We start from the raw sequence: 10565 nt of genomic DNA, 5'->3' as shown, positions 1-10565 counted from the left end.
TAAGAGTTAAACGATTTTCAAACTATGATTGATTATGATATGTTTGATTATTTTTAAATATAATTGATTCTATTAGAATTTGTAACTTTTATTTTTAAAATTAATTTTTACATAGGAATTTATAATTTAACACATCTTTACAAATAAATGTATTTACACATAAATCAAATCAATTAACGTTCAATTCATTTTTGATCAAAATCAGTTTTTTCAAAATAATTTTTTTTGTCACTGCAGATCCAATCATTGTGGTAAAAAAATATTAGTTGTCATTTTTGTCGAATTGATTAATTAACCGCCTATAATAAGTGCTTATGAACATTATTTTTATAAATAAAAAAATCAATATTAACCCACTTGGGTTGGCATGGTGGTATTGGCTTGGGATATGGGAGTGTGCTCCTCCTTGAGGTCTCAGGTTTGATTCTCTTCAGTGCCAAATTGGGTGGGTTAATTTAGCTTCTTCAAAAAAAAAAAAATCAATATGGGTGGGCTAATTTAGCTTCTTCAAAAAAAATCAATAATCAATATGGGTGGGCTAATTTAGCTTCTTCAAAAAAAATCAATGTTAAAAAAAAATCAATATTCAAATCTTTTTATAACTTTTTTTAGGGATAATCTTGTTATTACTTATTTTTTGTTTTGAAAAACAAATATGTTAATGATTTTTTTAAAAAAAAAACTCAAGACTATAAGTTTTTAACTGTTTTTTGTTCAAAGTTTTACAAAATTTATTCTAGAAAACTAAAAAGTTTTGACTTTGTCAATAAGGAATTGGATTTCTAAAATTATTTCTAAATACGAGTGAATCAAAGTAAATGCTTTGGAAGTGTAGCAGTTTGGCAGCTAGGCTGGATGTCAATGGTGGAATCTTGTACCTTGTCATCGCAGTTCAGAGTTAAGGATAAGCTTAGATGTTTTCTGGTAGAGTCTTATGTGTATTTTATTTTCTCAACTTTTTTTTTTAACATCGTTGTAAATGATACTACCATGAGAAATGAATTCTCATACACTATTTTATGTTTTTGAGGTGTATGATTTGAAGTTCCAAAGTGATAAGTATAACAAATAATGCAATCTCAATCATATTCCATATAATCATTTGAAATTGTACTACTCATTAGGGCTAACTCGCCCATTTAAGTATCTTATTTTCTATTCCTCTTACTCCTCTTCACTCTCCTACTAAATTGGACATAATCTTCTTAATTGATTATCTTGTGCTTTACTCCTATTAACTAAGAACTTAATTTTATGCTAAATTCCACTATTTTATTTCTTTTTATTAAGTTAGAACTAAATCTTTTGCTCTATTTTATTTCTTTTTATTCGATTTTTTCTTTATCTTAATCCTTGCGCTATTAATGTTACTTAAGTTTTCACTAAACTGTTAGTACATAGATGTAGTTCCCAGGAAAGAGAGGTGAGTTACTTAAAACGCTTAAATACCAAGATTTTCATTACCGAAATCCCTCTCGTGCGACCTTTTTACAATACGAGACCTTACTTCTGCCATAGGGGTATATAGGGTAATTAAAGTGGGTTCTAGGTAATTTTGCTAGTGACAAATTTGTAATATAGGAGTGTGGCTTTACTAGTATAATACACATGAGCAGTGGCAGCTACATCTAATTCAATGGTAGTGATGATATTCTATATGGCAAGGTAGTATTGGCAGTATTTTGAAATTAAAAAAAAAAATGCTAGGAAGAGAATATCCATAACACTCCTATTTGAAATTTATAAATAGTTATGCACAATACATACACATATATTACACTTTATTTTTTTGAACAAGTAGTCTATTGGTTAGAAATTTACCTCTAAAGATGAATATGTGTGGAATTTAGGGTTCGAACTATAACCCTGCAGATATAATGCAATTTTCCTACCAACTGAGTTAAATTTACGGGGACTACGCTGCATTTTTAAAATGCCTAAAAAAAAAGTAAGGAGCGGTGGTGGAAGATGTTGTTGGTTTGGTGCCAGATGAAATTGAGAAGTTTATTGGGTAATCGATAATAACCGGTTGAATTTTGCTCTTCACCCAGCACATTTCGCTCCCACCCTGCAGCCTTGCCCAAAATACCCATGCGTGACTTAAGTCACGCAACATGAGTTAACTCACGCAAGGTATAACGCATGCGTGAGTTAACTCACGCTAGTAGCAATATCAATATGCCCGTCATTTTTTCAGCGCTTTCCTCTTGCAATAGAACAACAGGGCAGTAATGATGGGACTTTACACAGGACAACGAGCATCACATCAATTACAAGCAATTGAAAGGCAAACAACACTCTTGACCGTATCAACAATTTAATATGGAACAACAACAACTTATTTAGAATTTAATTACGCAACAATAGGTATGGAATGACAGATGCAGCAAAAAGGAAATCAAATGGGATTGAGTATTAACTTGCAGCAACATAAAATAATAACAATTGGAATTGAATTAAAAAAATAAATTGAGTGCAGCGTAACAAAAAGTGAAAAAGGCAAATCTTGATATTGCTACCAGCGTGAGTTAACTCACGCAGCCTGCGTGAGTTAACTCACGCAGTCATGCAGTGCTTTACACATGCGTTACTTAAGTAACGCAACACTTGCGTTAGTTAACTAGCGCAGGGGCATTTTCGGCAACACTGCAGGGCGCGAGTGTTTTGTGCTGGGTGAAAAGCAGAATTCTAACCGGTTATCCCAAAATGGCAACCGACCCATTTTTTCTTCTTTTCAAAATGGACTGACGAAAGTGGTTTGGGCATTTCCGACGTGGTTCATCAAATTTATAGTTTTGGGCTAGATGAACCAGTTGTTATACACACCCTATGTGATAAAAAAACACCATTTAAGTTGAAAGGAAAATTCCATCGGGCAGGTGTCAGATTAGAGATGTTGTATGGTACGGAGTACTGGACGGTTAATAACTAACACGAGAATAAGGTTAGCATAGCGGAGATGAGGATGTTGCATTGGATGTATAGTAAGAATAGAAATGATATAATTATGAATGATACTATTCGAGAGAGAAGGGGGAACAACGTCTTCTATGGTAGAAAAGATGGTAAAAAATAGACTTAGGTGGTTTGAACATGTAGAGAGAAGACTCATTGATGTTGTAGTAAGAAAAATAGATCACATGGAGGAGAGTCAAATCAAAAGAGGTAGAGGAAAACTTAGAAAAACTACAAGAAAAACTATTAGTAAAGATTTAAAAATTAATGATTTGGATGAAAATAAGGTTTATCACAAAACATTGTTGGAACAAAATGTGTTTAACAATGAACCTTAAAGGGTTTTGATGATAACAAGGTATTAAAAATTGTAAATTGGACTAGCTAATATTTGTTCAAGTGTACAGGACCATAATTATAAAGTTACATCATCATTGGTTCTGAATGAGCAAATAAAGAGCTATGGAAACAACAAAAATTTTGAAGCTTGGACGCTCCTGAAGGGAACTTGCTACTGAAGAGAAAAAGCGCTCCTGAAGTCAAGCTGCTCCTGAAGAAATAGCGCTCCTGAAGTAGGCTGCTCCTGAAGAATAGTGCTTCTGAAGACAAGAGGTCCAGAAGCCACATCATCAGAAGCTGCGTCATCAGAAGCTGCAGAAGTCATATCATCAGAAGCTGCATCATCAGAAGCTGCATCATCAGAAGCCATTTCACCAGAAGCTGAATATCAACTGGATTTGCAAAGAATCAAGAATTGAAGAATTATCAATGCAAAAGCTGTCTATTGGATTCGAAAACACAAACAAAGGATTAGTGGAGTTTGCAACGGTCATTTCAAAGGTGTTTGAAGGCGTGTGTTTGCAATTTGGACGAAAGCGTTGACATTGTACTTTGTACGAATTGTACAACCACGTTCTCCACTACTCTGTTTTGTGTCCGCGCTACAGGACAAGAAAACAGCTCCAGAATACGGTTTCGCCTGCATAGATGTTCCTTTGGATAAGGAATGAATTTCAAATTTGTTCTTCATAGGACAACAGCCAAATCAGGCAAAAGATTATTGGTGAAAGATCAAGCTTCAACAACGACTCTTTGGTGTGCTGGCAATTTCACAACGTCTCTCTCACACCTCTATATAAAGGAGTGAAGACCTAGAGAATTGGTAATGCAAGAACGCTGAACGAAAGACTCACAAGATTTTCACAAGTACCAAACCTCTGCTGAAATTGTTCTGCATTCACTTAGAATTTCTGTGTCTCAAAGTCATATCTTAGAAATTCTTAAGTCCATTGAGTCTGTATCTGATTTGTATTGTGAGCACCTCTGATTGTATATCAAGTGTTCAACCTTAAACAATTTTCTGTGTAATTTTGTTTAGTTAGGAAGTCTCTTGCAGTTGTGCTTGAGCAGGAAGTCTCTTGATTGTGTTCTTGAGCAAAGGAAGTCTCTTGCTTGTGTGCTTGAGCATTGGAAGTCTCTTGCTTGTGTGCTTGAGCATTTGTAATCAGATATTACTCATAGTGAAATCTCCTTGGAAGTGCAAGGGGGACTGGACTACTTCCGGATTGTGGAAGGAACCAGTATAATTGCTTTGTGTCGTTCTTCTTCTCTCTCTCTGTTTTATTCCGCTGCATTTAGATTCTGATTATCACTTCAGAAGCTGTCTCGCTTAGCTTCTGATCAGTGTGTTCAGTTTTTAGGAGAAACGAAGAATTTTTCTAAAACACAATTCAACCCCCCTTCTTGTGTTTTTCTCACCTTCAATTGGTATCTAGAGCCTTGGTCTGTTGTGTATCACTTAACCGTGCAACAGTCAAAGATCTGAGAAAAACATGACTACTCCTCCTCCTGATGGTGATACTAGCTATAAAAATGTCTCACATGATTATAGTGATAGTAAGAAAACCAGTGTTGGAAAAGTTCCAAAGTTCAATGGAGATGCTGAAGAGTTCTCTTGGTGGAAGACCAATTTTTACAGTTACATCATGAGCCTAGATGAAGAATTGTGGGATATTCTGGAAGACGGCGTTGGTGGTTTAGTCCTTGATGAAGAAGGAGCTGCTGTGGACAGAAAGAAACATACTCCAGAACTGAGGAAACTCTACAAGAAGCATCATATTATCAGAGGAGCTCTTGTCACGGCCATACCCAAAGCAGAATACATGAAGATGAGTGACAAATCCACTGCTAAAGCTATGTTTGCTTCTCTCTGTTCAAATTATGAAGGGAGCAAGAAGGTCAAAGAAGCAAAGGCTCTCCTGCTTGTACATCAGTATGAGTTATTCAAGATGAAGGATGATGAAACTATTGAGGAGATGTACTCAAGGTTTCAAACTTTAGTTTCTGGGCTACAGATTCTAAAGAAGAGCTATGTTGCTTCTGATCATGTAAGCAAGATACTCAGAAGCTTACCTGCTAGATGGAGACCAAAGGTGACTGCCATTGAGGAAGCTAAAGATTTAAACACTTTAAGTGTCGAAGATCTTGTTAGTTCTCTCAAAGTTCATGAGTTAAGTCTTAATGAACATGAGTCTACTAAGAAGAGTAAATCAATAGCTCTTCCATCCAAAGGCAAGTCATCAAAAGCTCTCAAAGTGGTTGAATCTGAAGAGGAAGAACAGTCAAGTTCAGATTCTGAACCAGATGCTGCTGAAATGGCCATGCTCTCAAACAGACTTCAATATCTGGCCAAGAAGAACAGAAAGTTTCTCTCCAGAAGGGGTAACTCTAGAAGCTCAAAGAAAGAAGATCAGAAGGGATGCTTCAACTGTAAGAAGCCTGGACACTTCATTGCTGAATGCCCTGATCTTCAAAGAGAAAAGTCAAAGGACAAGTCAAAGAGGTCTACATTCAAACCAAGCAAACTCAAGAAGCAGATTAAGCAGAGTTTAATGGCAACCTGGGATGATTTGGGTAGTGAATCTGGATCTGATAAAGAGGAAGCTGATGAAGATGCAAAGGTAGCTGTTGGGTTGGTAGCAACAGCAACTTCAGAAGCTGGATCAGATTCAGACTCAGAAGATGAAAACGAGGTATATTCCAAAATTCCCAGAGATGAACTTGTTGAGTCACTTAAAGAACTTCTTACACATTTTGAAGTAAGAACCAATGAGTTGAAGGATTTAAAAGAAAAATATGCTGATTTGGTACAACAGCAAAAATCAACTCTATTGGATCTGAAAGCTTCTGAACAAGGACTTAGGGGCTTTGATTTCATGTGTAAAACATATGAAGATCAGCTCAGGTTCTTATGTCAGAAGCTACAAGAAAAGTGTAATGAAAAACCTTTAAGTAATCATGAAATTGCTCTTGAAGATTTCATTATATCTGGCATTGACAGAAGCAGAGTAGCTTCTATGATTTATAGCATTTACAAGAACAATGGCAGAGGAATTGGTTTTCCAGAAGTGAAACTTGATAAAACCAATCTAAAGTCTTGTTGTGAATGCATCAAGGAAGGTCTGAAAACATTCTTTGTACCAGAAGGGGCTGAATTGGAAACTGTTGTTCAATCAGAACCTGAAGCTTCTAGTTCTAAGGCTAAGATTACTTCAAAGCCAAAGAACTCTAAGTCAAAGGCTATGATCAAATCTGATTCCAAGACTTCAAAGGTTAGGATCCTGAAAAGATCAGAACCTATTCCTCAGAGTCTGGTGAAACCAAAATCTGGGGTTCTGAAGTCTAAGTTTCAGAAGAAGACAGTTACTGCTTCTGAAGTACCAAAACCTAAGGTGATGGTTAATCAGAAGCAACCCAACTCACAGCACAAGGTACAAGAAGTGAAGAGTAAAGCCTTAAGTACTAACCTTCCAGGACCCATAGAACAATGGGTACCTAAATCTAAAAATGTCAATGATGCAGGTATGTCTAAGAGCAGCGCCAAAGCAAAGATCATGGTACCTAGACAGCGGTTGCTCAAGACACATGACAGGAGACAAGTCCATGTTCCTCAGCCTAACAATGAAAGAGGGAGGAAATGTGAAATTTGGAGGCAACCAGTCAGGCAAGATCATAGGTACAGGAACTATTGGTAATTCCTCTACCTCAATTAATAATGTATGGTTGGTAGATGGTCTTGAACATAACCTTTTGAGCATTAGTCAATTTTGTGATAATGGTTATGATGTGCTTTTTGAAAAACCCAACTGTACAGTAATCAACAAGGAAGACAAATCCATTGTGTTCAAGGGAAAGAGAGTTGACAATGTCTATAAAATCAATTTTTCTGAACTGGCCGATCAGAAGGTGATTTGCCTACTATCAGTGAATGATAAGAAATGGATGTGGCACAGAAGGTTGGGACATGCTAACTGGAGGTTAATCTCTAAGCTTAGTAAGTTACAACTTGTGAAAGGGCTACCAGACATTGACTATCATTCAGATGCACTCTGTGGTGCATGTCAGAGAGGGAAAATTGTGAAATCATCTTTTAAAACCAAAGACATTGTTTCAACCTCAAGACCTTTAGAATTACTCCATATTGATTTATTTGGACCAGTGAGTACTGCATCCTTATATGGAAGTAGATATGGATTAGTCATTGTTGATGATTTCAGCAGATGGACTTGGGTGAAATTCATAAAGAGTAAAGATGTTGCGTGTGATGTATTCAGTAGCTTCTGCACTCAAATTCAATCTGAAAAAGAATCAAAAATTTTGAAAATCAGAAGTGATCATGGTGGAGAATTTGAAAATGAGCCATTTGAAGCTTTTTGTGAAAAACATGGAATTTTCCATGAATTCTCTTCTCCTAGAACACCACAACAAAATGGGGTTGTAGAGAGAAAGAATAGAACTTTACAAGAAATGGCCAGAACCATGATTCATGAAAACAATTTACCAAAACATTTTTGGGCAGAAGCAGTGAATACAGCATGCTATGTTCAAAACAGGATCTATATTAGACCTATTTTGGAGAAAACAGCATATGAACTCTTTAAAGGAAGAAAACCCAATATCTCTTACTTTCATCAATTTGGATGTACATGTTACATTCTGAACAACAAGCTCTACCTAAAGAAATTTGATGCCAAGGCCCAAAGAGGAATCTTTTTAGGTTACTCTGAAAGGTCAAAGGCATACAGAGTGTATAATTCAGAAACACTCTGTGTTGAAGAATCTATGCACGTTAAATTTGATGACAAGGAGCTTGAAGATAAAACTTCAAAGCAAGGTGAAAGTTCTGCAGAGATACAGGTTCCTGAAGCTACTCCAGAACCTGATCAGATAGCTGAGTCTGAAGATAGTCCAGAAGCTGAACCCACATCAGAAGCGCAAGATGAAGCTGCTTCTGATGAAGCACAAGATGACTCACATCAAGAAGATCCTCCCAGAAACACATTCAAACACAAGTCTTCACATCCTGAAGAGCTAATCATTGGAAACAAAGATAGTCCAAGAAGAACAAGATCACATTTCAGACAAGAAGAGTCAATGATTGGACTAATCTCAATGATTGAACCTACAACAGTTGATGAAGCACTTTCAGATGATGGATGGATCCTAGCTATGCAAGAAGAGTTGAATCAATTTCAAAGAAATGATGTGTGGGATCTGGTACCCAAACCTCAGCACAAGAACATTATTGGAACAAAATGGGTATTCAGAAACAAGCTGAATGAGCAAGGTGAAGTAACAAGAAACAAAGCCAGACTTGTTGCACAAGGGTATAGTCAACAAGAAGGCATTGATTACACTGAAACGTTTGCTCCAGTTGCAAGATTGGAAGCAATCAGGTTACTTCTTTCCTATGCAGTTAATCATGGCATAATATTATATCAGATGGATGTCAAGAGTGCATTTCTCAATGGTGTCATAGAAGAAGAAGTGTATGTTAAGCAACCTCCTGGATTTGAGGATATTAAATATCCTGACCACGTTTTTAAATTGAAGAAATCACTATATGGCTTGAAACAAGCTCCCAGAGCTTGGTATGATAGACTAAGTAATTTCTTAATCAAAAATAACTTTAAGAGAGGACAGGTTGACACTACACTCTTCAGAAGGACCCTTGGGAAAGATATTCTTGTTGTGCAAATATATGTTGATGATATAATATTTGGTTCTACTAATGCATCTCTTTGCAAGGAATTTTCTGAGTTAATGCAGGATGAATTTGAAATGAGCATGATGGGAGAGCTGAAGTTCTTCCTGGGCATTCAAATCAATCAATGCAAAGATGGAGTCTATGTTCATCAATCAAAGTACACAAAGGAGCTTCTGAAGAAGTTCAAACTTGAAGATTGTAAAGTGATGAACACTCCAATGCACCCTACGTGCACCTTAAGCAAAGAAGATGAAGGAGCTAAAGTAGATCAGAAGCTGTATAGAGGTATGATTGGTTCTTTGTTATACCTCACTGCATCTAGGCCAGATATTTTATTCAGTGTATGCTTGTGTGCAAGATTCCAATCAGATCCTAGAGAATCTCATATGACTGCTGTCAAGAGAATCTTCAGGTATTTGAAAGGAACGACCAATCTTGGACTCCTTTATAGGAAATCCTTAGATTATAAGCTAATTGGATTCTGTGATGCTGATTATGCTGGTGATAGGATTGAAAGAAAGTCAACCAGTGGCAATTGTCAATTTCTGGGTGATAATCTTATATCCTGGGCTAGCAAAAGACAAACAACTATTGCTATGTCTACAGCAGAAGCAGAATACATTTCAGCTGCAAGTTGTTGTACACAACTACTTTGGATGAAACATCAGTTGGAAGATTATCAGATAACTGCTAACAGTATTCCCATTTATTGTGATAATACTGCTGCTATTTGTTTGTCTAAAAATCCAATTTTGCATTCAAGAGCGAAGCACATTGAAATCAAACACCATTTTATCAGAGATTATGTTCAAAAAGGAATTTTAGATATACAATTCATTGATACTGAAAATCAATGGGCTGATATATTTACTAAGCCTTTAACTGTTGAAAGATTTGATTTTATAAAGAAAAATTTGAACATGCACTTTGTATCTGATTAAATGCTTGCTTGCTCCTGAATAGGATTTTAGGTTCTGAAGTTAGTTCAGAAGCGGTAGTCCATCAGAAGCTCTTTATTGAGGTTCTGAGGAAAACTCGCTTCTGATGATGACGTCAGCATCTGAAGTCCAGAAGCTGGATTTGTTGCTTCTGAATAGTTGAATTAGTGGAAACGTTGGAAGTTACCTTTTAAAAAGTAACTTCTGGCCCACTAACTTGGTAGTTACTCTGTGAACTTCTTACGTGGCCTGTATGTGTTGGTGTATAACTAAAAGGGCAATGATGATTTAATAGCTTTGAAAATACTTTTCACGCGCCCCCAATTTTGTCATTAATGTTATGTTTGTTTGTCTCTTTTGAATTGCAATCGTTTTACTTCTAACACTTTGTCAATTCACACACTACTCACTCACAACAAACACATTTGCTCTCAAACCTCTTGCGAAGTAAGCGCATTCTCTCAAACTTAGAACCCTAAAATCTTCATCTTCTTCAAATCTTCGTCAATCATCAAATGGCATCATCAAGCTCAAAAGTTTCAGAATCTACATCAAACAAGCAAAGCGTATCAGAATCTGGGTCCATCTACAAAGAGAAGACTATGGATATTCCATGGGAATCCTTA

Source organism: Medicago sativa, chromosome 8 (genome assembly GCF_051527215.1).
Source record: "Medicago sativa cultivar Bolivia chromosome 8, Bolivia_mono, whole genome shotgun sequence".
Lineage (NCBI taxonomy): Eukaryota > Viridiplantae > Streptophyta > Magnoliopsida > Fabales > Fabaceae > Medicago > Medicago sativa.
Note: the sequence above shows the minus strand (reverse complement) of the source record.